General features: G+C 38.4%; 1 protein-coding gene across 1 annotated transcript in view; it reads left to right on the forward strand.

Moving 5' to 3' along the window:
• Positions 1 to 27,815, forward strand: part of CNTN4 (contactin 4) — an 817,087-nt gene that overhangs the window by 461,759 nt on the left and 327,513 nt on the right. The gene's annotated exons all lie outside the window — the stretch shown is intronic.

Here is a 27,815-nt window from a genome sequence, read left to right on the forward strand (position 1 = left end):
GTTAAGTGTAAATCCAACTGTGTATGGATGGCTTCATGCTGGATATTGCATTGCAGAAATGTGTGTACATATTCTTTTAATGGCTATTACTACTGGCATCTTCAGAATAAAAGGTGGCATATCTCTTTCAGATGTCCCAAAGACCCCATCCTCCCACCCAGTGAATTTTGTTTTGCTTAGACCGCAGGAGCTGTGTTTTACACCAGATCATCACAAATATAGCCTTAACATTTGATGACAATCCAGCAAAAAATGCATATTGCATTTATAACAGACAAGCCTAATTTTATTGATAGAGATAACCATCCTTTTAGAATACGAAATGTATTCATAGGGTTTTTGTTTATTTGTTTAATCTTAAAAGGGATCTGAATTTATAAGCATTATGGTGTGATTTTCAACTTTAGCTGCACATTGGCTTTAAAAAAATACGACGCTTGGGTCCTATTCCCAGATTATGATTTGACTGGTTATGTGCATCCTGTCCACTAGGGATTTGTGAAGCTCTCCTGTTACTGTAACATGCTGCCAAGGATGGGAACTGCTGAGCCTCCACCCAGGGAATTATAGCAAGTGTATGTATGAATAGTTAGGCCAAGGCCAAGGTCTTACACTAGATTTCCAGACCAGCCTACTTTCCAATTCTGTAAGATGAACAATTTCAAATATTAAAAACATTTTTAATTAATTATTTAAATTCTGTAATGCATGTTTCCCCAATTATTACTTATTGCTAATCCCCCACCCCGTTTGTTAACATATTTAATCATCACTGTAGATATTGTTACCTTTCTTCTGGAAGAGTCATTGATACAAACTAAACTGCTAGCCCCAGCTATAATATTTGGCCCATGTTATAGTTAGAACCACAGTTAGTAAATACACTATTGTAAAAATGCCTTGTGAGTATTTCATTGCATCACAATCATGTATTTTACATGTGAGGGGTTTGGGTTTCTAGTTCATGTGTAGTCCGTGAGAGTAATTTCGGTTTGGGTACTTTCATTGCTCATTGTACAGACCTCAGAAGACTCCAAATAATACAGTATTTTTATGGCATCCATCTTGTATGGGGTATGTATAAAGCAGTTTCCAGATTGCTTCTCTTGGCTAGACAGGAGTAGTCTTTGGAAAGGGAAAAGAAAAACCAGTCAGGAATCATTTTAATTGTGCATTACTGTGGCAATTTTATTCTGGGTTTTGTATTTTAATAGTGACAGGTGCACCCAGAATTTCTTGTTTCCTTAACTAGTGCAATTTCCTTTTCCTGAAAGCTCTATGTAGTTGTAACCTGGTCTTTTGTTTTCCAGCTTTGAGTAAGGAAATTAATTTTTTTGTTACAAGACAGATAAAGGACAAATGTTAAAAGGTGTCAATTGCATTCATTTTTTAATATGGAGAAAGCATCCAATCCTGTGGTCTGTCTTTAGTTAATTTTAGATATGATTTTATTTTTCTGGCCACCCGTGGTTTTGTCACAAATTAATTAAATGCTCCATTTCTTTTATCTAATTGAGGCCATTTCTACCTCTGATGAATAATTTCATAAAGTTTGTCAGAAAGGAACATGCTTCATGAGTGACTATTTATGCAAAGTAGACACCCAGAACAGCTCTCAAAGAAGACCAATCTCTTCCCTTTTTACTTACAGTATGAAAATATACTTGACCCTAAGCTTCAAAGCAGAGAAGTCAGCTTTACCAAGCAGATACAACATGCATTTAATCAGTGAAATGGCAGAGTGTGAAACCAGTGGAATTGGGATTGGATTTAAGTGAACGTCAATCAGCCTGAAGTGTTCTGACATTTTCTAAATGAACTGTTTGTAGCACTGGCCTTCAAAGTCATTGTCAGTTTTTGATGATTTCCTCAGCCAGAGTAGTATTACACATAATACAGAGTCACAAATCCAGATGCCTGTGTAAGGAAATAAATGAGGGAGACTCACCAGGTAGATGATAATAGGTGGTCATAGAGGCTGTGGTTCAGACTTCAGAGAATGCATGGCTCATCCAAAGTGGTCAGCATCTATTGAGTTCCAGCCAGTTTCTGCCTAGTAGGAGTGCTGGCCCAGTGTGATAAGAGATGCCAGTTTTTTAGGAGGAGCTCTAAGTGTGGACTTCTATTTTAAATGTTGGGAACTAATTTAAAAGGGAGTAAAATACCATACCAGCACCACAATAGATATCTTTGGCCCAGCTTTAGTAAGGGACTTGAGACTTCGTATATTGAAGAGTCGTCAACTTTTCTGTAAGAGGAAGGAGGAAGAATTTCTAGAACTGGAGGGAGTTTAGGATGATGGCAAGGTCCCTGAAGATGTAGGAAGGGGACACCATCAGCACCACTGTCCAGATCAGAATTGCTAACCACAGAGAGGATTAGCATGACAGAAAGAAAACTACTCATTTAGTATAACGTCTGCATCTGCTAGAGAACTGGTCCAGTCACCCAACTAATGAGTGTTAGAACTGGGACCATCATAAAGTTATAAAACTGGTAAGAACCTTTGAAAGAATATAAATTCCAGCCCATTCTGTAATAAGGGTCCAAAGACTGCTAAGGATAATAAAGAACTTGCCCAATCCTCTCACTAGTTAGTGACAGTTAGAACCTATGTGCATTGGGTACAAATATTTTCAAGCATACAGGTATCAACCAGATTTTTTCACCTCTCCCTTCATTGTATTAAGAACTTTAAAATACGCTATTCATAGCATAGTTCATCAGAGGGCTTCATGGTTGATCTGCTCTGCCTATTAATGACAGATTAGTAATCACTCAGCATTTACTGAATTACACAACCATTTAGAATGCAGTTTATGGAGGCTCTGAAGAAGGATGGAAAGTACTTATCAGAAAAAATCTTGATAGAAAATTCTACATACATTGTGATTACAACTATTATTATAGTTGAATTACAAAACAATTGAAGGAAGTATACCAAAAGTAGCTGTTTGAGGTGGAACTACATGTCATTTAAAAAAATTTGTTTTCTTGGGCTTCCCTGGTGAGAGTCCGCCTGCCGATGCAGGGGACACGGGTTTGTGCCCCGGTACGGGAGGATCCCACATGCCGCGGAGCAGCTGGGCCCGTGAGCCGTGGTCGCTGAGCCTGCGCATCCGGAGCCTGTGCTCCGCAACGGGAGGGGCCACAACAGTGAGAGGCCCGCGTACCGCAAAAAAAAAAAAAAAAAAAAAAAATTGTTTTCTTTGAATTGTTGTTATATGTCTATATACTTCTTTAAATTTTTATTTTATTGAAGTATAGTTGATTTACAATGTTACATTGATTTCTGCTATACCGCAAAGTGATTCAGTTATATATATATATTTTTTTTTTCATATTCTTTTTCACATGGTTTTTCACAGGATATTGAATATAGTTCCCTGTGCTATACAATAGGGTCCTGTTGTTTATCCATTCTGTATATACTAGTTTTGCATCTGCTAGTCCCATACTCCCAATCCATCCCTCCCCAACCTTTCTCTCCCTCGACAACCTCAAGTCTGTTCCCTATGTCTGCAAGTCTGTTTCCGTTTCATAGATAAGTTCACTTGTGTCATATTTTAGATTCCACATAGATTCCACATATAAGTGATATCATATGGTATTTTTTCGTTCTCTTTCTGACTTACTTAGTATGATAATCTCTAGGTCCATCCATGTTGCTGCAAATGGCATTATTTCATTCTTTCATGGCTGAGTAGTACTCCATTGTATATATGTACCACATCTTCTTTATTCATTCATCTGTTGGTGGACATTTAGGTTGTTTCCATGTATGTCTGTATACTTTTAATACAAAACAAATGTGTAGCAACCAGAATAAATTATTATTTGACATCTACTGAGAGTCCAGCAATGTGTAGTTTGCCATAGTGAGATAAAATTCTATTACACAGTCATACCACTGCACGCCACGCAGGGTGCTCAGACTCTTACTTGATTGTTTTCTAAATTCCACAACAATCCTTTTAAAAAATATGTATAATTGATAATATAGTTGGCCCCCCGTGTCATGTGTGGGTTTCGCTTCTGACAATACGGAGAGTTGACTGTAAGAGCAGCCCCAGATTTTGGTACTTGCCGGACAGGCCGTGAGGGGGAGTGGGGTGGTCCTGGAAGCAGTCCCCTGTGGATACCAACGGAGGGCTGTACTATTATAAAGAAATGTAATTATAAAGAAATAACATTATTGTATACTAGTATATATAATTATATATTATTATATTGAATATAATGTAGTATTATAATAATACTATTCTATAGAAAATGAGGCAAGTAGAGGAGCTGGGATTTAAATCATTTATGATTCTAAAACTGAGTTCTTCCCACTGTTCTACAGACAAATACGCATGTAGCCCTAGGAAATGGCCGGGCTCTATGTAGTGAACAGCCAAGTGAGGAAGGGTTCAGACTAGAGACATTTCATCACTCGTTGGACTGCCAGGGAATTAGATGCTATGCCAAAAAGGAACCTAAGAGTTTGAGAAGAAGATAACATCTTTTAACTTTCAGTTGTGGTGTAAGGCCACGTTGCCAAAGGCATGGGACCTGTAGTCCAAAGACAAAGCCAAGTGAAACAAGTATTCAGCCCTAAAGAAAACGCTATTATAGGGATCAATCTTCACCAAGAGAGCAGGCCAGAGTAATTACCAAGAGGGCAGCCTGATGTCCAGTCCCAGTGTTGAGGTAGGAGGTTTGATAGAGGATGAGGTTAAATAGTATAAATGCATGGAAAACAATTGACAGTACTCAGATTATTGGGGAAAACCATGGCCTTTTATAAAACACACTTCTTAATAGAATATATTATTAAGGTTGAGGAGACCTTTGACACATGGAAATCTCTAAATTCACAAATACCTAGTAGCATGACTTCGGGGTGGCATTTTTTTCTACAAGGAAATGAAGTTTAGTCTAAACCTTGTATTTATTCTGTGCATGATGAGTTGCTAGAAAAGCCACACGGCAATGCTGAGTGAGTGTTGAATCTGCTTACTGATCTCTCAAGGGTTCCAGTTTAAAATGGTGCCTCAGCAAAATCACAGGATGTGAGGTGGAACTTTGGGATCATTTACAGAAATCCAGATCTCAAATGTTCGTCCCGTAGCACAAAGATTCTGCTGTAATTAAAAGTGCTCATAAACTTTACAGAGAAATCTTCATAGATTTCGTAAAGGCTTCTCCTATATATAGACAAAGATTATATATTCAAATCAACAAAATTATCATTAGAAAATGACCCTAGATCAAAATATTCTCCTAAACTTTATCATACTGTATATACATATTATTTCCTTCATTCCTCTATTGAGTTCCATCACCTCCTTGCATCCATATCCCTGTGGCAGATTTAGCTTTGTGTTTTTATGTAGAAGAAAGCAGAGATAAAAATGCAAAAATAACATTGTGAATCTACCTGTTAATCTTCTTTGACAATGGTATATTGTTTAGTCAAGAAGAAAATTGCTGTAGTTCTGAGCAATTTTGATCTGTTCAATTTGTGAGTGGTTAATTAGATGAAATTAGTACCACATAATAAGACAACCTAAACGAAATAATGATAAGGCCTCTTACAGAGGAGATGTGGCTCTTAAATTACATAATTGTGACCTCAGAGTAAAAAGGAACCTTTACAGTAAGAATCAGATTCAGCTAAATATTTCTTAGCCCTCTTCCAAGCATCAGATTTCATGGAGGTTTGGCTTGGTGAGCCATGATTTTACTTATACAGAATTCAATTTGAAATAATCAGTGCTTTAGACCCCTGTTTGTTGTTAAATGCTGCCATTCATCTGCTCTATGTTCTGGATTTTATGGAGTCCTTTATACATGTCATGTATAAAACTTAAACATTCTGAATACAGTTTCAAATGAGGAAGGTCAGTCAAAGTCCCCATTTTTACCCAAGGGAATATAGTATGAATTTAGTTTTAAACTAGTTCAAAGGTAACCTTGAAATTAAGGGAAGTAGAATACATATTATTCTTATCTGCACATTTATCTAACTGGAATTTAGTAGAATGTCAAAAGTGAGATTGGTGTGTGTGTATGTTGGGGGGGGGGCAGGAAAGGAGGGGAGGGAAGAGGGCAGGAAGGAGGAAGAGAGACAGAGAGCAAGCTATTTTTGTTGAATTATGGTATATATGTTTCTCAGGATTTAGAAGAATAATTTAGAAGAATAATTCTTCATTTTATTAGCTTCTGAACTGCTAAATAGCTTTGGACGCCTTAAATGTTTGTGGAATTTGTGAATCCATCTGTGTCTGATTCTTTGATAGCTCTTGGACACCTGTCTACTCAGCTAACTGACCTAATTAGATTTTCTACTTCCTCTAGAGTTAGTTTTTTGGGTTTTTGTGTTTTTTGTGGTTTTTTTTGGCTGCGTCAGGTCTTGGTTTTGGCATGAGGGATCTTCGTTGAGGCATGCAGGACCTTTCTTTTTCGTTGTGGTGCCTGGGCTTCTCTCTAGTGGCGTGCAGGTTTTCTCTCTCTAGTTGTGGCACACAGGCTCCAGAGTACCTAGGCTCTGTAGTTTGCAGCACGCAGGCTCTCTAGTTGAGGGATGCGAGCTCAGTAGTTGTGGTGTGCAGGCTTAGTTGCCCCGCAGCATGTGGGATCTTAATTCCCCAACCAGGGATCAAACCTACATCCCCTGCATTGGAAGGCGGATTCTTTACCACTGGACCACAGGGGAAGTCCCTAGAGTTAGTTTTGAACATTAATATTTTCCTACTGATCATCTGTTTGCATAGAATTGAGACAATCTCTTTGGATTCTTTTAATTTTCTCTGCTTTGTGTTCGTGGCTTTTCATTTTTTACTTGGTGTTTTTGGACTTTTATTCTTTTCTTGTATAAGATTGTTTAACCATTTAAGTCTTTTATAGGTTCTTTAAATTAGATGAATTGAGCCATTATTCTATTCTATGATCGATTTTTACTTTTCTCTTCCCTTCATTTTTAGTTGTTGTTCTTTTACTTTGCTTTTTACGTACATACTTATTTCATTATATTAAACAACATGGGTTCCTCTAAGCATTGCTTTTGTTGAATCATAGGTTTTGTGTGATATTTTACTATGTCATTCTGAAAATATTCCCCAGTTTTCAGTTTAATTTTCTCCTTAATCACTGATTGTTTTAAATTTTCAAGTGTTTTTTTTCTAGTTTGTAATTAGTCTATTATTTTATTTGGAAATTTATTAGTTTGTGTGACTACTATGGTCAATTACACCTGTTACATGGATGGCACATAAAAAGAAGTTCATTGCTCTGTTGGCCGTATTTTTTTATATAGATATAGATCTATCTATCTCAAGTAGATATGACTTAGAATTATTTCATTTAGAAATCCTATCTAATTATTGTTTTCCCCATTTAAACTGTCACAGAGTGAAAGAGACAAATCGATGGTTCCTAGTATGATTTTGTTTTAGTCTATTTCTCCCCTGTATCTCCTACATTATTTCCATGTAAATGCTGCTGCTGTTCTTTTTAGATGTATTAATAACAACAATGTCTTCTTTGTGGGCTGGAGCTTTTATCCTTGTAAGGATTTCTCCTTTGATTCATTTATTTTGCCTTGCCTACGACTAATATGGTCTCCTCTGATTTCTTTATACTTGCATTTGTTGAGTATACGTTTGCCCATCCTGTAATTTTTAACAAGTCGTGACACTTTTATTTAGGAAGTCATTAGACTTTGCTTTGTGATTCATACTGGGAGTATCTTTCAATATTTCTTTCACATAAAATAATTGTTTGCTTTTATTGTCATATTTTGATATGGTACCCATTTTTATCATTTTATTTATTTTATTTATTTATTTTTTTTTTTGCGGTACGCGGGCCTCTCACTGTTGCGGCCTCTCCCGTTGCGGAGCACAGGCTCCGGACGCGCAGGCTCAGCGGCCATGGCTCACGGGCCCAGCCGCTAGGCGGCATGTGGGATCTTCCCGGACCGGGGCACGAACCCGGTCCGCAGCGGCAGGCGGACTCTTAACCAATGCGCCACCAGGGAAGCCCCGTTTTTATCATTTTAAAAAATATTTCCACATGTAGTTGATGATTATTTTTGGTAGGTATATTTATTTTGATATGTGGGTGTGGTAATTATCTTCATGGTGATAATGCTATACGATGTAATTAATCATTCATTTCTTAAGGTAGTGTTTTTTGACTCCCTACTGTGAGCAGTAGTAGAATTACTAAATTTTTGCCTCTTGATTCCTTCCCACTGTCCCCTCCAATGTCTCATTTTAATGTTACATAATTTTATATAGTTTCCTTATATCTTTTAATGTTCACATCTTACTACCTTTAAATAATATCTTTTGAACATAAAAGATGAGGAAATCTGTGTACTTCCACTACCTCCCACTTTTTCCCCCCTTTGCCAAATTTTGATAGTTATAGAATTTGCATTGTCAGGTTTGTGACATTTCATTCTGTTGTGTATAATTTCTCATTTGTTTTAGTATTAACCCTGCAATTATAAGGATTCAATATTCACCTCTAGTCCTTTTGTGGTATCTTCTCAATTTTTCTGTCATTTGGCTACTGGTGTGGTTTCTTCAAGAAAGGCTTATGAAAAGTAGATTTCCTGCATTATGCACATTTTAAAATATCTTTGTGTTGTTATTCAAATGACAGTTTGCGTATAAAAATCTGTGATCACACTTTTTTTTTTCTCTAAGGTGTTTATAAATGTCTTCAGTGTCTCACGTTAAATGTTGCTTTAGAGAAGTCTGAAGCAGACTTTCTTTCTAAATGATTTGCTTCAGTGCTTAAAGGATCTTTTTTTTTTTTATGGTTATCTAGTGACTATACTGTACTTTGTTACGTATCTGTGTTCATTATTCTGGGCCAATTGTTTCTGAGACATGTAATGCTTTTTACCTTTATATTTATTAACTTTAATTTTACTTACAAAGTTTTTTTTTTTTTTTTATTATTTACATCTTTGAATCATTTGGCTTGTTTCAGTGGTACAGTTCTCTTCCATAAGGGTATGAACCAAGCACATGTTGAAAGTGCTATACTTCAGTAACCATAAATCTTATTATTTTCATGGTTTTCCTTTTCAGTTCTTAACTCACTTCTATTTCATTTTCTCATTGTTTTCCTTTCCATCTTCCATCTATTATTATATTAACAATGCCTTTTCTCCTTTGTAGAATTTCTAATTTCATTTCTGTGTCCATGATGGTTTTAACATATCCCACATCTTTGTGCTTGAGCTTATGTTCCTCTTCTTCTGATGTCACACCTTATTTCCCTGAGCTTTAGAATCTCTGCAACCAGTGTATCTTTTATAAGGTTATTGCTTTATTAAGATATTTAATATACCATAATATAGTTGATCACATTTCATCTGTTCTGTGGCAGTGTATTTTGGGTTCATGTTCTTTTTTCTGCCATTTGCTTTTGCTGTTCCATTTCTCCTTTTTTTAATTCATTCAATATGTTCTGTGCTGTTTTCTTTTTTTACATTACCCGTCTTTGAATAGGGTGAGTTCTTTATTAACCACTTAGTACTGTAAAAAGCCAGTACTGTATTCCATACAGCAAGGGTTCTCCTTTTGTCTCAAGGTTTTATCTTTGTCATATTTCTTTAGGTTTTAATTCTCTCTAGCCAACAGAGATCAATACCTATAGTGATGCTCAAAATACAGTCATTTCTGCTGCCAAAACATAACTTTTGGCATATATATGTTTTCTGTGTGATTTCATGTTCATTCTCACCTTCCTCGTTTCTTGAGATTTTCTACAAAACCAGTTCCAGAATACCCTTGGTCTCAGTCCATAAAAACATATTTTTATTCCAAACAAGTTACTGTTGGTTGGGCAACTTGCTTTGGAGAGCTGTACTCTGTTGCTTTGTCTGAGATTATCAGGTTCTTTCAGGACCTTTCTGAATTCCTAGGTGACTCCAAGAGATTTGGCAGCCCTCTGCTACCTTCAACAACTTGGGTTTGAACTACACAGGTCCACTTATACTCTGATATTTTTCAATAGTGAATATTATAGTACTACAAGGTCTGTTATCAGTTGAACCCACGGTTGTGGAGGAATCAGTTACGGAGGACCACCTATAAGTTATACATGGATTAACCTCCATGTTGTTCAAGAATCAACTGTATCATGTTCCATAGATTTCCATAGATATTTCCTGTTTTTGTCTGGGATAGAGTTTTCACTTCCTTTTTACATGCTGCTTGTTGCTTTGAGTGGTGATTTCCAACAAGAGAAGAATGAAGCACTGCCTTTGTGTGCCCAACATGGAATTGGGTGTTTCTGAAGGAAGTGGTTATCGAAAAGAAATATAATAAAGGAAAAGGAATTGTGAAAATACATGCATAAATGGGTAAGTTATATATACAAAGGAAATTTTAAAACATGAGCCTATTTTATATTATATATTCTCGTAATTTGGAAATTTTTTCACAGTATCATTATAGTTTGAGGCAGTATAGAGTATGATGGAACATGGATTTTTAGTATCGGGTAACCTTTCTTTAAATTCTGCTTTGCTACTTGAGCAAATTAATCTTCTTAAGGCTTTATGTAAAAAGGAAACATGAATAGAGTTTCTCTCACAGCATTGTTTTAAGAAAATTAAGTGACATACTTTATGTAAAGTATATCGCATAGTCCCGTCTTAGCTAGGATTACTTTAACAAAGTGAGTAGCTTAAATAACACAAATTTATTTTCTCACAATTCTGGATTCTGGGAATTTCAAGATGAAGGTACTGGCTGATTCAGTTTTGGTGAAGGCTCTCTTCCTAGCTTGCAGACAGCTACCTTCTTGCTGTGTCCTCTCATGGCAGAGAGAAAACACAAACTCCGTGGTGTCTCCCCTTATAAGGGCACTAATTCAGTCAGATTAGGGCTCTACTCTCGTTTAACCTTGATTACTTCCTTATTCCAAGTACAGCCACACTGGGGATTATGGCTTCATGTGAATTGTGTGTGGGGGGGGGGGGGGCGGGGAATACAGTTTAGTCCATAGCAGTCCTCATTACATTTTTAATACATCAATTATGTCTAGTACACCAAATAGACATATCTTCTTTTACCATTGCTAAGTTTTTATTTTTCATTTGAGGTAGAACTCACAATTGTAATGATTTTAAAGTACAAAATTTATGGGTTTTTGTATATTCACAGTGTATGCAACTGTCACCACAATTCTCTTGGGTATTGCACAGAAAAGAGGTAACTTAGCAGTCCTGCCTGCTCTGTTGGAAAGGATGACATAAAAGTTTAGCCCTTGACTAGCATCTGGGAACCCACATTTTTGTAGGTTTTGCCCTACCCTAACTGATAAGAATGCCTTACTGCTCCTAAACTGGTTATACAAGCAATATGTTTTATGCTGGATACCCCTTTTCCTTCTGGGAATCTGGAAATTTGGTATGTGCTGAGCAGCGGCTGCCTACATGACCAGTGCCCCATTAAAACTCTCTGAGGACTGAATCTCAAATGAATCTCCCTGTTAGACAACATTTCATAGGTGTATTCAAGATGAATTGCTTTTGTGTGAGTCAACTTGAGAGAGGAATTTGGAAGCTTGTCCCCGGTTTCCTCTGGCCTTCACTCCATGTGCCTTTTCCCTTTGCTGATTTTGCTCTGTAACCTTTTACACTGTGATGTAATGAATCCTGTCTGTGAGTCCTACTGTGTGCTGAGTTCTGTGAGTCCTCCTAGCAGATCATTGAACCCGGGGTGTCTTTGGAGACCTCTGACATAGGTATACATCTAGGAGTAGAATTTCTGGGTCACTTAATTTTTTGAGCAACTGCAGACTATTTTACATAGCAGCTACACCATTTTACATCCCCACCAGCAATATTTGAAGTTTTAAGTTTCTCTACATTTTTGTCAGCGTTTGACTTTTTCTGTTTTTTTTTTTTTTTGTTTAAATACGTATAACACCTACTGGGTGTGAAATGGTACCTCATTTATTTGTCTTTCCCTAGTGTCCAGTGACGTTGAACATCTTTTTGTGTGCCTATCTGCCATTTGTATATCTTTTTTTGAGAGGTGTCCATTCAAATCCTTTGCCTATTTTTTTAAATTGGTTTCTCTTATCATTAAGTTATATGAGTTTTTATACATATTCTGAATACCAGCCTCTTATCAAATATATGATTTGCAAATATTTTCTGATGTTCTGGGGCCCATGATATTTTAAGTGCTTCATAAAGGTTGGCTATAATTATTATGTTTTAATAGTCATACCTTCCCATCATCACTAGCCTTTCTTCAGTTTACCAAAATAGCTTCATTTATATTTTCGCCAAAAGCGTGTATTTTCATGGTTATTTTTTCTGACCCTGTAGCTTTTGCTGTATTGATAGCACACTGAATCCCCTATGTGTATTGGCCAAGTATTTCACACATTTCAGTAATTATCTGTGGAAGGCTTATAAATCCCTCAGTTACATGCTGGAAATTTTGCCAAGAGTAAAAGCCTTTCAACTGTCAACTGCCAACTCCTGAATTATCTCTGAGGAAATGTTAACAATTGCTCAAATCCTACTTCAGGATGCATTTTGGGTCAAGATCCCGAAAGTTTGGTAATGAATGGTTCCTCCTCATTTGAGAGCAGTTATTACCCAGGCAAAATAGTTGTATTTCACTCAGTCTTTTTCGTGAGATTAACTTACACTTTAACCAGTAGTTCACTGTTGATTTCCCGAGGGTACAGAAGACTTCAACAGGAGTTGTACTTTTTGAAATACTTTTTCTTGTTACTTTGTTACTAAAAGAGAACAAATTCTCTCTAATTATTGTTTCCCTACCACTTAAAACATTTTATTTTCACTTTTGCAACTTCTCAATCCTCTGAAATACCCTAGAGACTTAGCTATAGTTAATATTTTGCTATGAGGTTTGTAATATGAGCTAAACATTTATTTTGTGTCTTTAAAGTAAGCTTAGACACACGCACACGCACACACGTGCACATGCACGTACACGCGCATGAACACACACAAGGTATGAAATGATAGACCCAGATTGGATCAGGGATTTTAACCTGAAATCCATAGATGGTCTTCAGGGAAGTCTGTCTGGGAACCCCCAAAATTTTATGTAAAAGTTTGTGTAGATATCAGTTCCTCTCTACCTTCTTATCGATATGTTCTGTGACTCAGAAAATGATAAGAACCAGTTACTGGACTAGATGATGCCTTAGGCCTGTCCACATCAGGTTTTTTGTTTTATGTTTTGCTTGTTTGTTTAAGTTACTAAGCATCAACTTGTCGGTGGTGAATAGATGTTTAATGAACAAAGGGAGAAACCTTATCTGTCTTCGTTCATTATTGTATCTTCAGCATGTGGAACAGAGTAGATGCTCAGAAGAAACTCATCGTATGAATGAGTGGATGAATGAATGAATGGAAAGGATTTCTTCTATAGAGTGACCTCTATAGAAGATCATTAGAAACAGACTTTTCATAGAAAATTCAAAAATTGACATTCTTTATTGAATGAGCCTTATCTAGGTCTCTCAAAAGATCTTCCAGAAGCACCAAGTTCTGTTGTAAATAGTACTTGACAAGCAATCAGGATATTTAGTTTTCCACCCTGGTTCTGCTACATACCACCTTATAATCATTGGCAAGTTGTTTCCTTCATTCACTATCTCATTCGTTAGAGATGGTTTAGATATCAACAGCATGTCAGAAAGGAAGATAAAGTCTGGGGAACTAAGACCCCATTGACTGAAGTTCCTATCTTGTAAGAACTTACAGTCAATATGCAAGTAAATAAAGTATCATCATAATCTGGGTAGCTAAGTATCAGAGTGTACAGAATGGGGAGCAGAAAGAAAGGTTGTTTCATTGGTGGGGATGTTTTATTGCCTGCCAAAAATAGACATGACTCCTAATTTTGTTCCACATCGTACTTTGCTTTTTTTGATGTCGTTGGGATAGAAATGCTGTGACATCAATAGATAGAAACCAATCAGAGGGATTTATATTTCTTTTATTCCCTTTTAAACAGGGACATCGCCCGTATTCTTTTCAGCCCTTTCTGAAGACGACCTTCTTTGATTTAGACAAGTATTCTAAGCCTGAATGTTGGATCATTCATTCAGAAACCTGGGGGAAGATTAAAGATGGGTTGTGTGCAGCTCATACTTGAGTGTTTATCGAACCATCCAGACTACTAATTTGGTTGGGCAGGGGGATAAGAGGAGCAATATGTGCTGACCCACCTTACTACTTTTCTTGAGGCAAAAAAAAATTTATGTCCTTGGCGATTTACATTCAGAAAATTGTTATTGCATCCGGACTGCAGAGGACGGGGTTCATTCTCTCCTTTGTATTTCCAATACTCCCCTCCCCAAATCAGAGACTTGAAACAGGGAATTTGTAGACATTTTGTGTTTCCTTCCTTATGTAGGACTCATTAGGTGCCAGGCACTGTTCTTAGCACTTTAAAAATATTAAGGCACTCAACACTCACAGGTAACCCTATAACAAATGTGCTACTGTTTCACAAATGAGGAAGCAGAGGCACAGAATCTAAGCAACTGTTCAAGGTTACCCACGGGTAGAGCTGAGATTTAATCTGGGCAGTATTGTCTGAAGCCCATGCTTTTAATTCCTATACTGTAAGTAACGTACAGATCTTGGCATGTTCTACATAAGAAAATTGGTCAAGAATTACAGTTTCCTAATTCCATTTGCATCCCTTGAGAGAGAAAAAGAAACATCGTGGTAGTACCAGGGTCCCTCAAGTGGATTTTTTGTGTGTCTTACCTTGTTTGTCTGTAGACTGAGGATATAGCAATAATACCTGCTTTCACTTACCCAGTGTAGGTTGGAGAACTGCCAGAAATATGGCAGAGGGAAGCTCTGATAGGTGGTATAGCTGCTACCTCTCCTCCTTGTCTCCTGTTACTGTTACCTCTGTTCCCAGGCTCCACGTACACTGGGGATATGTGTATATATATGTGTGTGGAGGGGTGGAGAGCAGCGAACCGGGGAGTGGGGAGAGAGAAAGTGGGAAAGTGTTTATTACGCTAAGTACCTTCCCACTACCCCAGGAGTTTTGCAGTCACTGCAGTCTTTACCTGCAGTGTTTATCTCCCAGGTACCCTCCTGGTTTGTTTCCTCACTTCCTTCAAGCCTTACATCAGATATCATCTTCTCATAAAGGACTTCACTGGCAGCCCTATATAAAATTGCAGTACCGTACCTGGACTCTGTGCCTCTTCTTTTTACTTCCTGGCAGTAATCAGCTTTCAACACACTGTATAAATTACTTAGGGTCTGCCTCCCCAATCTAGAACATGAGCTCTCTTAGGGCAGTGTGTTGATCTACTTCCCTGTCTATCGTCAGTGTGTTGAATATGGTCTAGCGCATAGTGGGGAATCATTAAATACTTGTTGAATGAGTGAAAGATGATAATCCAGTATCCCGTCAGTTACTTCCTGGTTAGTTGCTGTATTGCTTAAGCAAACAGGTATTTTTGTTATAGAGAAGGTCATGGTCACGCACCTCCTCTCTGGTTGCAGGTCTATGGGAAGGAATTTGAGCATCAATTGTCAGTGAAATGAAGCAGACAGGTGGATGACTTATTCAAAGCGCCCAACAATTTAATGGACATGCTTTTTACATTGTCTTTGGAAAGCGAAGGAAACGTTTTTCCCTCCTTTGATAAGCCTGTGAATTCACGTCAATGGCATTTTTTTTTACTGCCATTTATCCCTTTACAGAAGGAGTTTTTGCTTTGTGTTTGCCCAAATCAGCATGCATGTCACTCTACCTTAAGACAGAATGACATAGAAAAGGCAGAATGGCCAGTAATTAGATGCACATTTTATGCTTGTCGTTTTGAAAGGTTATGAATCCCCTCCTTTACAAAGCTTTCTATAGAGGATACTTTAGGACAAAATATCCTTTCTGTGCATCAATATGCTGGTAATTCCCCGAAAGAACAACTTTGTAATTTGAAAGAATTAGGAACAAGTATAGCATATGATGAATGCATTTATCCTTTCTGCTCTCTATTGAAAAGAAACAGGCTTTCACTTATTTTCTCCTGAAGTTTCAAGACATAAATATTGACAAAATAGATTATCCCCTTCCCTAAGGGATGACTTGGTCATTTTTCTCCACTATATTTCTAGGTAAAAGTGGACTAATTCTACTATTATCCAAATAGTAAACTGGAGGGAACCTATGGTACTACAAAAAAATTCCACTAGTAATCAGAGAATCAGGATTCTGATTCGAGCTCCATCACTGAGTATCTGTGTGCCCACTTAACCTCTGAAAACCTTTGTTTCCTTGCCTCGAAAAAGGAGTTGGATTAAAAGTCTGAAACCATTCACATTTAATGATACCATTCTTACTCAACATATCAGAATCTCCTTTGTTGTTTGTTGGGGGGTAACATACAGAGGGCAGTTGCCACTGTATATCATAGTGCCGCTGAGTACTGGGCTCTAAGAAGAAGAAACCAGGTTCAGATCCCTGTTTTGACACCCATTATAAGGGTGGGTTATCTCCAGGCCTCTCTCTCTCCGTCAGCAAGTGAGGAGAAGCATAGGACCTGTCAGTAGGGTTGTTGTAGCCTGAGACAAGGCCTACTTAGTATTTTTATTCAGCACAGAGCCTGGCCTTATTATGATGGAGAGTTGCTATTTTCATTATTCAGCGTGTCTCTAAATAGGAGGCACACGTGTTACCTTTTGAAGAAGGGAAGGTAGAAGTTGACTTGTGATTTCCTAAGCATCTTTTTGCCAAAGCGGAACACATCTCTGCCTAAATTGAGTGGTTGCGGTTATGTTTATCCTTCTCTAGCAGGACTTGTGGATTCAGTCAGTGAGGGAGGTAAAACCTAAGTCTGATTTGGGTTTCCTTACCAACTTTCAATTAACATACCCACGTCCCACCACGAAGGCTCATGCCTGGAGCCCACTGCCTGCCATGAACTAAATCTTATTTTTTTTCTCCTCCCCAACTTCATCAGGGACACAATGACAGCCTTGTTTCCTAAGCAACGATATGCAAAATCACTAAAGTACCTACACACCAGAAAGAGAAGCATATGAAATTCAGCTTTAGTGGATCTTTCCTTTTGAAATATATTGTTAGACTTTTGCTTGAACAGGTCTCAGATTGCTCCCTTTCACGCTTCCCAGTGCATGTACGTGTGTGTGTATATATATACTGACGCATTCAGTATGTGTCAAATTGAAAACCTGAAACATTTAAGGAAAGACAGACATGGGGTACCTCAGGTGCTGAAGAGACAGGTGCAAAGGTTCATTAATATTCCTTGAAAAGCCACGGTGCATGTAACATGAAAGTACTGCCTGCAGGCGTTCTGTGTTCAGGCATCTTATTGTCAGGGAAGGCAGTGGGGAACTTGGGGTGTCATTGAGGAGATAATAACACCAGCAGTTCACCCCAGAAGGGCTTAAAGCAGATGGTCTCCAAGGAAGTGTGAAATTATGACTGAGGGCAGAAAAGACAACCTCAACCCTTTGGCTGTAGTTTTTTTTCATTGAGAAGGAGGGTACTTTGGCTGTGGGAGGCTTGGAGAGAGAGCTGGGGAAACTGCAGAAGCTCGGACAAATCTGGATGATAATATTCTTAATACATGATAAGGAAAGCATCAGGGGCCAAAGCAGGTCTGGTATAATCACTGACACCTCCTATTGCACCGAAGAATTTATTCCTGTTATCATGTAGGTTGGGAGATCCTCCACTCACCCAGGGCATAAAAGAGAGGCATTTCCAGCATTTGATTTGAGAGCTACACAAATGAAAGAGCTCTCTTTCGTTGGTTACCAGCTGTAGCAGCCACCTGGTGCTTGAAACAGTCTGCTAGGGTTGCTGGTGTGCCCCCCATTTTTCTTTCTTAAATGGTGACTCATGATTGTAGAACACATGCATCTGAATAACCTGACATGCAGGATTCAGATGCATATACCTGTGCCCCACCTCCAAATCTATCTAATCAGAATTTGGGGAGAAGAATGTAGTTCTATATTAATTTTTAAGTGTCCCAGGAGTGTCTTTTTGCACCCAAAGAATATAAAGCACATTAGGAGTATTACCACTGTTTTAGGTTAATGATCTTCTGAAAAGGCCTCCATTAAAGTGTATGAATTTCAGCTGGAAGCTAAGACTTTGGGGAATGATTAACATATAGTTATATGTATATTTTTTCCAATTAGAAATAGTGTCCTGTGATGGAGAAGGGCATGGGAAAGACCTATTTTGTTGGGGCTCATACATATCCAGAAATCAGAAGAGGCGCAGTTCAAAGGAGGCGACTTCTAGGGTGCTGTTGATCATAGGACTGACCAGGTGAAGGTGGAGGCATAAAAATGAACTTTAGGTCCACAGAGAGAACATCTTTGCCTGCCAGATTGCCGACAGCCTATTTGTGTGCATTTTTACATACAAGTGCATGTAGACAATTGTCAAAAGGAAATAGAAAGAAGAGAAAGAAGACCAATAACATGAATTAAACCCATGAATAAACTGATACGTACTTTCTATGAATACAGTTTCAATTAGGGGTCATTTAGCTGCAGCGGATAAAACAACTCAAATTGGCTTAAATAAAGGCAGTCGTTTGCTCACATATCTGGGCATCTTAGGAATAAATCTTGCTTTGGACAGAACTGGCTCCAGATCTCGATATCATCAAAGCTCAGTCAGCCTCCGTCCTTCAGTTTTGTTTTAGCTTCATTCTTGTTTTTTTGGCATCATTCATTTTTTTTAGGCTGTCTATGTGGGGACCTTTGGAAGCTCCACGCTTCTTGCCACCAAGCAGTTCTAGGCTCTAAAAGGGATTTTTGCCCTAGTAGTTTCATGAAAAGCTCTGGAATAGCATTATTAGCCAAACTTACATCTTACGCATGGGAACCATAATTTAGTCAGGGAAATGGAATATTAACTGGCCAGGCCTGGGTTACCTCCTCCTGACTTGGACAGAGGATTTTAGCCTATCCAGACCACCTAGTTTGAGAAAGTGGTTCACCAAAGAAAGGGTGGAGTGCTCTTACCTTAGAGAGGAGAGATGGATTCTGAGCAGGCAAAAGCCATAGATTTTCACTATATACTCATGTCACTAGGGAGACAATAGTAAGTGAATTAGCGACCTAGATATTCCAGATATTTAGACTTCTTTAGCCAAAACCTATCAGTTATATACATATGTGTTTTATACTCTTATTTGTTCTCATGAGTCAGTAGTAATATATTTGAATATAAATTAAAGAGCTGTAGTGGAGCACAGAGGTTTTTAGGACAATAAACTGTGTGATAGAGTAATAGTGCATACATCTTATGTTGATACCTTTGCCAAAATCCATAGAATTATACACAACACAAAGAGTGGACCCTATTGTACACTGTGAACTTTAGTTAATAATAATGTATCAGTTGGCTCATTTGTTACAACACATGTGCCACACTAAAGCAAGATTTTTCTTTAACATCTTTATTGGAGTATAATTGCTTTACAATGGTGTGTTAGTTTCTGCTGTATAACAAAGTCAATCAGCTATGTATATACATGTATCCCCATATCCCCTCCCTTTTGCACCTCCCTCTCAGATGTTCATAATAGGAGAAGCTGTGAGCAGGGGAGAAACGATATATGAGAACATGTACTTTCTGCTCAATTTGTTCTAAAAATGAAGTCTATTAATTAAAAATATAAAGTTAGCTCTACTTATCTGATTGTCTGTCAGTCCTTCTAGAATAAACACTCCATGAGGGCAGGGTGGTTGCCATGAGGGCAGGATGGTGTCTTCTTTGCACACTATATGTCCTCTATATGTAACATTGGAAATGACATATAGTATATAGGCCTGTGAATGCTGATCAGAAACTGGGTCAAAATGTCTGATAATTAAGAATCCTTCTGATTTTAGAAAAGAAATATGGTGCACAAAACATGCCCAGTATTATGTAACATCCCCAGCTGAGTCTGGGTCAGCACTCCATAATCAAACACATTTATAATTCTGTAGCAAAATAATGTGAATATTCATGCTAAGCTATATATAGCTTCATAGCTTAGGTAATTTTTTGCCTCCAGTTGAGCTGCACAGTATTTGCATTTGTTGAAAAGTCATCTTTCTTTGCATACCTGAGGCTTGACATCAAAATCACCCAATTACTTTTTTTTAATTGAAGTGTAGTTGATTTATAATGTTGTGCCCATCTCTGCTGTACAGCAGTGACTCACTTTTACATATATATACGTTCCTTTTTTTAATATTCGTTTCCATTACGGTTTATCACAGGAGACTGGATATGGTGCCCTGTGCTATACCGTAGGACCTTGTTGCTTATCCATTCTAAACGTAATAGTTTGTATCTACCAACCCCAAATTCCCAGTTGTTGTTTTTTTTTTTTAAAGGAGTAATGAGTCCATTGCCCCTGAAATGGGTCAGAGTTTGAGGTCAAGGTCAGAGTAGGATGTGTCGACACAGCTCCCCTTGCTGTTCTTTTCCACTCCTACAGACCATTCCTCCAGCAACATAGAATTTCTCTAAGCAGAGCCACTTTTATCTCCTCATGCTTTCTCACGTCCCATCATTTCTAAGCTCTGGCATTACGTACGACTAGGTCCTCATTATGTGTGACATGATGTGTGATAGCAGTGGCATCATTTTGTTAACCAGAGAACAAAGAAAGAGTAGAAGAGTTCACCTCTCGTTTGGATTTTCTTTCACTTTCTGCCTTCAAAACATATACCATCTGTCAGTAGACTTCTCTGTTGCTTGCTGTTTAAAATGCTCATTTGAGGGAGTTAAAATAAGGAAGGTGGGGGCTTCCCTGATGGTGCAGTGGTTAAGAATCCACCTGCCAATGCAGGGGACATGGGTTCGAGCCCTGGTCCAGGAAGAGTCCCACATGCTGCGGAACACCTAAGCCTGTGTGCCACAACTACTGAGGCTGCACTCTAGAGCCCGTGAGCCACAACTGCGGAGCCTGCACACCACAACTACTGATGCCCATGTGCCTAGAGCCCGTGCTCTGCAACAAGAGAAGCCACCACAGTGAGAAGCCCACGCATCACAACGAAGGGTAGCCCCTGCTGGCCACAACTAGAGAAAGCCCGTGTGCAGCAGTGAAGACCCAACGCAGCCAAAAAAAATAAAATAAAGATATCTTAAAAAAATAAATAAATAAGGAAGGTGGAAGCAAGAACGGATGAAAGAAATGTGTTATCCTTTAAGTAGGAATGTCTGTCTCCTCTAGTATCTGTTTTGCCTTTGCTCCATTCAACTGAACAACCAAATAGAACCAAATGGAATAATTATTCAATAAAAATGCTGTGTGTAGGCTAATTTCACACATAAGCCCTTGTGTGGGGCCTTTGAACATCCCCTGCTATTTATTTTATAAAGACGAACAACAGTAAATTGTATTTGTAATGATCGTTTGACAGCTGTCCAGTCATTTCTCCGATCAGTAGATTCAATTTTATTCAATTTTAAAGGAATTCTCACACTCTGGAAAATCACTGTTACAGTATTTCATTTGTTTCTGAATTTCCTTAGGTTATTGCCCATACGTTTTGTGAGTAATTTGGATCCACGGAGATGCTGCTGACCTTACAGATTTTTAGCCAAAACGAATTTCCATGATCATTAGAAAAGCTGGAGGAGAAGGCTCACAGCCAGCCAGATACAGTGGGCCCTGTGTGTGCCCTTCTTGGAACATTTGGTTCTCCCCTTTGGGCTTCCCCCTTGAAAAAGCGAAATGTGACCATGACGCTGGAGCACACCCAACAAACCAGCTTAGCGGGACTACCCGTTCCTTGTCCCCCGTGGCATGGCTTTGCTTTGCAATCCAATAAGGCAGCGTTGTTCTCCCTGATTACACACACAGACACACGCACACACCCGCGAACACACACACGCAGCATTTACTCTCTGGATTGGTCAAGGGCTCTGCAGGATGCAGAGTAAAAGACACAACACGGCAAAGCCTCTGTGGTTCGCGTCAGGATGCTTCTGTGCGTGCCGAATGCAACAGTCCACCTGCCCTCCAGATGTGACCCAGATAAAACTCTCATCTAAACCCATGGGCTCATGTTCTGAGCTTATATTTCAAGCCCTTGTTGTTCTGCATTAGGTCTCCTAGAGTTGGCTTCCTGAAATGAGATCGTTGCCATTTCTGCCCAAGACCAGGTGTTTAATCAAACAACCTATTTGATGTTGTAGGAAAATTGACTGTATATCATAGTCCTAGATTCTTGGCTGCTATGGCAGTACTTTCTACCTGCCGTGAGGATGAAGGGCCTAAACAACCCTCAAGTGTGACACCTGGGAACTCCACAGCAATTACAAGTAGAATTGAATCCGGTATTTTTAGTTTTCTGGGATGAAATCATAGTACTGCATTTTTGTCCTTTCCCAGCAGAGTTGTGTCACTGAGTTTGCAACAGATGAAAACTATTTCCAGCGGAAGAAAAGCACATTGACCAAAGGGCTATGCTTGCAAAACACGACCGTTTACCCCATCCCACATGGTAGCTACGGAGTAATCTAGCACACAAAACTAGCACACACAGAACAAAACTCTGCAGGGTTGTTTTTCTTCATTGGTGTCCTTAATTGGTCTAGGGCTGAAAGTTATCTGTGCTCAATTCGTAATTGAAAGTACTAGTTTTCCAGCTCCAGAATGCACAGTAATGAACAGAGGTGCTGGGTTGGTCTGTCAGGAGCTCAGAAATCTGCCTTTTATCAAGTACCCCCAGGTAAGGGGGTATTGGTGCATGAGGTTACTAGACCACACTTTGAGGAATAATTATTTTGGAGATAGCTTGATTATTTTTTTTATTAAGTTATCTTCTATGAAATATTTACCCTGAATTCATCCCTGCTGTCTAATATGGCTCAGCTGCTAAATGACTTTCCTTCCCATCTCAGTTACCTTTTAGGACTGTTCACAGATCCCTGTTAAAAAAAAAAAAAATCTATATTTAGCATCAGTGGATTTCTGTAAGCTCTACCTCCCCTCTCACTTGCTCCTTTATGCGTGTTATCTTTTGCTGACCTTTCACTTGGAATCCAGAGTTTGCTCTACTCTTATTCCCTGGGACCTGATACTCAGGTCTCTGTTTTGCTTCCCTGAGTCTACTATCACCTGAGATTCAGCCTTATTTTTCTCTGGTCAGTCTCAGAAAACTTCATGCTGGCCCTATCCATTCCAATTCCTTAGCCCAGTCTGGCTTCTGGTAGCCTAACTGAGCAGCATCCTGCTTGCCTGGGAGAGAACTTTGGGGACATGCAGAAATGGGCCAAGTTAATTCAAAGAATAAAATAGAGAGTGAAATCAATGATGTCCCAAAGCTGCAGATAGATTGTGACATCTAGCTATCACTTATTTTATCTGCAGCTTTGGGACATCAGTGATTTCACTCACATCTGGTGGTCCAATGTTGTTTTATTACTGTTTTTCTTAGAGTATTATTTTATTCTTAGGTGAAAATCATTTTTCTTTCTATTACAGATGCAGTACAGTTTTAGTCTGTGATCTGGGAAAATACATTTAGGAATAAATAATCTCTTCTAATCTAAAATTCTGTGATTCTCTGCATCTCTTTCAGTAATCTAAAATTTTGAAGAGTAGCCCTGGCACTACAGTTTATTTCTGAGCTGCTTGCAGGAGGATAAAGGAAGAAGTTGGCTGACAAACATTGGTTTTATCTCTCCCCAGAATAGATTCTAAAAAGAGAAGAATCAAATGGGAAAAGGAGTTTGAGAGTTGCTGGTTGAGAGCAATGTTTTTCAGTAACTTTTAATATTTAAATTAAAAGTTATTTAACTTTTTATTAACTTTGACATTTAAATTAAATTTATTTAAATTAATATTTGAGCAAAAGGGGAGAAAGGTTTAGAGTACCCTGATCTTTAACCTAAATAAGTTTCTGGTCATGAAATCTCTACTCTTTTCTGAAGATCCAAACATTCCCCACTCTTCATTGAAGCATGAAAGCAGGGTTTCTTTAACATAGATTCTCTCTTCTCTTTTAAACTATCCCTGAATAAAAATTGGAGAGCTTCTGTGGGATAGAGTTTAGGGATCATGGGTGGTGGGGCTAGAGGTAACCTAGCGACCGATTGGCAGTTAGCTGTCAAGGAGGGGAGAACCCAGAAAATCAGGATGTACCAGTATCGGCATTTGCACTAAATCCCCCAAGCTGGGGCTGAGATCAGTGCTCTGGAATCTATGAGATTCTATCTGGGTTTCTGACCACCTGGCTGCTTCCCCCATCCTTCTTCTTAACCATGATTTTTGAGACTTCCCGCAAGTATGAAAGATCCTTACCTTCTCCTTTCCTGAGAGATCCCTAAAAACAATGTGAGCCCATTTCCCTAACTTCTCCAAGGCAGGGGAGCACCGCCGTGACTTTTCACCCTATTGGTAATCCCAAAGTAAAAACATCAATCTGAACAGCCTGTCATTTAAATAAGATGAGATTCATTACATATAAATAAAGGGTGGGTATAGCAGGAATGTTGTGTGTATCAAGTGAGGGTAAGATTTTACTACAGGGAAGTGGACTAGTGGGTCTCCCTGAGGATGCCTCTTCTTTGTCAACGGGGTGCAGCCCTGGGGGTTCTCACAATTAGCTTCTTGAGTTCAACTATGAGTGTTCTAAGGGTTATTTTATACAGCTTTAGTCCCAGAGTTTGACAAGTCCACCCATTTTCTTTGTGTGGGTCAGTTTTATCGTTTTCTGTTCCTGGCTTCTTACCTCTCAACTATTAGTCCAAACATGTGCTAAAATTCCTTCTCTAAATGTTTTCAAACAAGAATTTGTTGGTTAAACTTTGCTTAAGAGAGAAAGTCTAAGGGTGGGTGTAAAGCCAGTGTTGGCTGGTGTTCTGCTGTTAGGAAATGGAGAGCTAGGATCAGAAGGGTCTGTGTTAGTACTTCTCAAATTTCAGTGTACAAAAGAATCCCTCAGAGAACCAGGTTAAAAGGCAGATTCAGGGACCCCAGATTTTTCTGGTGTAGTCAGTCTGGACTGGGGTTTAAAAAAATAAGCATGCCGTAATTACAATGCAGGTGGTCCACAGACCAACATTGAGGTGTATTGGCTTATTAATCCTTTCCTCTGTTGCTTTCTGAGATGCTCCTTTACCTCACAGGCTGAAAAATCACGGCCACTCCACTAGTTACATAGGACAGCTTACTGTGATAAAGGGAAGGGTGAAGTTAATCTTCTCAGCTTTGAAAATAGCACATGCAAAGTGTTTTGTGTATACCTTCAAGCCACTGGAAAGTCACTCTGTGGCTCCTACACACGGATAGAACAGACTTAGTGGTGTCATGCTCCGTGTTGCGTTTGAGAATGTCACTCTCAGGGCTGTTTAACCCAGGCACCTCAAGGTTTGGGGGAAATAAAGCAACTCTTTAACTCATTTTTCTTAAAATATTGGTAACCCTGGTCTTAAAGGTATTAAAGTTAGGATATCTGTTTTCTACACCTGGATAGCAACTTTCTAAAATCTCTCCCTCCATCTTTGTGAAACCAAATAGTTCATGCTTGAAAGGCTGTGGATTTCCTTAGATGAGAACTGAAATGCTAGTCCCTTTATGCTAATGTTAATTTCTAGGCAGTGAGCTTGGTTAACCAAGAGAAAATAAAAACTTCAGATGAAATGTGTCAATTATAGCAAATGCAAAGCATCATTATTATGAATTCTTGTTACAAAATACACAGAAAAAATATCCTTTTTGTTATTTAAATACGGCATGGATACATTGAGAAATAGTACAGATGTTAATCCAAAGTCTCTCAGCTGCATCCTGGATAATCATTATTATGTTTTATTCTTATTTGGAATTACTAGTAACAGACTGTGTATTTCTGTATGAAATTCAAATCAGAGAACACCAATGAACTGAGATGGTTGATATTATATATATATATATATATATATATATACACACACACACACACACACACATAATTTTGGAATTGAGACAACAATAGAAATATATTTCTCTCTTAAAGAAAAATCTACCAAACCTGCTGCTGTGTTAGTGATCTTGATGAGTAATGTTTGTCACTTAACTAAATATGCTAAAAATTCACCTAATTCTTCAAGATTGAATTGAGCTAACTGATGACCAGTATCTAAATTTGTTTTGAAAATAACTGTCATTGAAAATCTGAAACGTAAATATGCAGATTTTGAAATATCTAGCTTTAAATGACCAGTGTTTAAAAAAATACTTTTGTGTACTTTTACTCCGTGTGTTCTTTGGTAAATCCTGTTTTCTTTGTTTAACTCCTTCATTAGCCTGAGATTGTATACATGGACTGAGGAGAGAGGGTGGTGGTGGTAATATAATTCATGACATCTTTGAATGCAAATATCATGTGTATGTGCAAGTGCGTTTATGGGAAAGTTTTCATGGCTTCTTTTTCACCCTTAACCAATATAGAACCACTGAGTGAGTCCAACGCTGTTATTTTATAGATGAGAAAATTGGGGCATAGAGAGACTAGGTGATTCTCCATAGGTCATGGAGTTAGTAGCTGACACAAGGCGTTGAATCTCAGTTCCTAGTCTTTCTGAACCCATATCCTGCTTATTCTCTCAACAAGGTCATTGGCTGTCCCCATTCCTCTAAAATTCTGTTTGATTTTCTTGTGTCCTTAATTTTTCTTCTTTCCCAACCTGAACATGCAGAGTTTTTAAAGCCTGGATCAGCTCTGTGGTGCTTTGTGACCGCCTGGAGGGGTGGGATAGGGAGGGTGGGAGGGAGGGAGACGCAAGAGGGAAGAGATATGGGAACATATGTATATGTATAACTGATTCACTTCGTTATAAAGCAGAAACTGACACACCATTGTAAAGCAATTATACTCCAATAAAGATTAAAAAAAAACTTAAATTACTTTACCATGTTTCACCTAGATCCCCAAATCGGCTTTCTTCTTTTTCCTCAGTCCTGATTCACCTGAATGAGTTCAGTCTCGTCCTATCACCTATCAACAGAAAGCTGGTTTTGAAGGTTTTCCAGGATAGCAGTTAAAATTCACAGCCATCAGAATAATCCATATAAGGGGAGAATGGATTGTCAGCTACAGGGTGCTACTCAGTATCACTTTACATCATAGACCCTGGCCCTCTGTCTCAGAATTTGTTAGGCAGTGCCTAAATCAGCTGACTGAATACATTAAAAAGTGAAAAAATACCTCAGTTAGAACAAATCCTTATTGACCGTCTTTGATGTATAAGCTACTGTAGTTAGTACTACAAGACATGCAAAAACGGGTAAGATAGAGTCATGCTCTCGAGCTTACAGTCCAAAGAAGGGGAAAGAAAGGCACAAATGCATTTAATAGAAAAAGACGTGTCCACAGAGAAATATGGATATAATTTATGAATCATGTGGTTAAAGGAAGACCTGAGGGTCTAGAAAAGCCTTCTAGGAAAAAAGGGACTCAATTGTAAAGAATGAAAACCACCTTCATGGTATGGGTGGTGAGGGGCCTTTTGACCAATATTTATTATGTGTTTACTATAGAAGCATATGTACTCTACACTGCTCCTTCAAATCTAGTTTGTGGATTATTCCATTCTTTGAGCTTTGTTGCTGCTCCATGACAAAGTAAGTTTTATGCATTTAGTTTCTGTTACTGAGAGAAGGAATTTAGAAACTCATATCTCTTTGAACTTGGTATAGACCAGTCTGGTTATTACTGAACTCATGTGCTTAGTCAATCCCAGCTGTGTGATACTTACACAAGTATCCATCTATGGGTCCATAACAGGTTGAAAAAAACC

Source organism: Tursiops truncatus, chromosome 10, assembly GCF_011762595.2.
Source record: "Tursiops truncatus isolate mTurTru1 chromosome 10, mTurTru1.mat.Y, whole genome shotgun sequence".
In the NCBI taxonomy this organism is placed as follows: Eukaryota; Metazoa; Chordata; class Mammalia; order Artiodactyla; family Delphinidae; genus Tursiops; species Tursiops truncatus.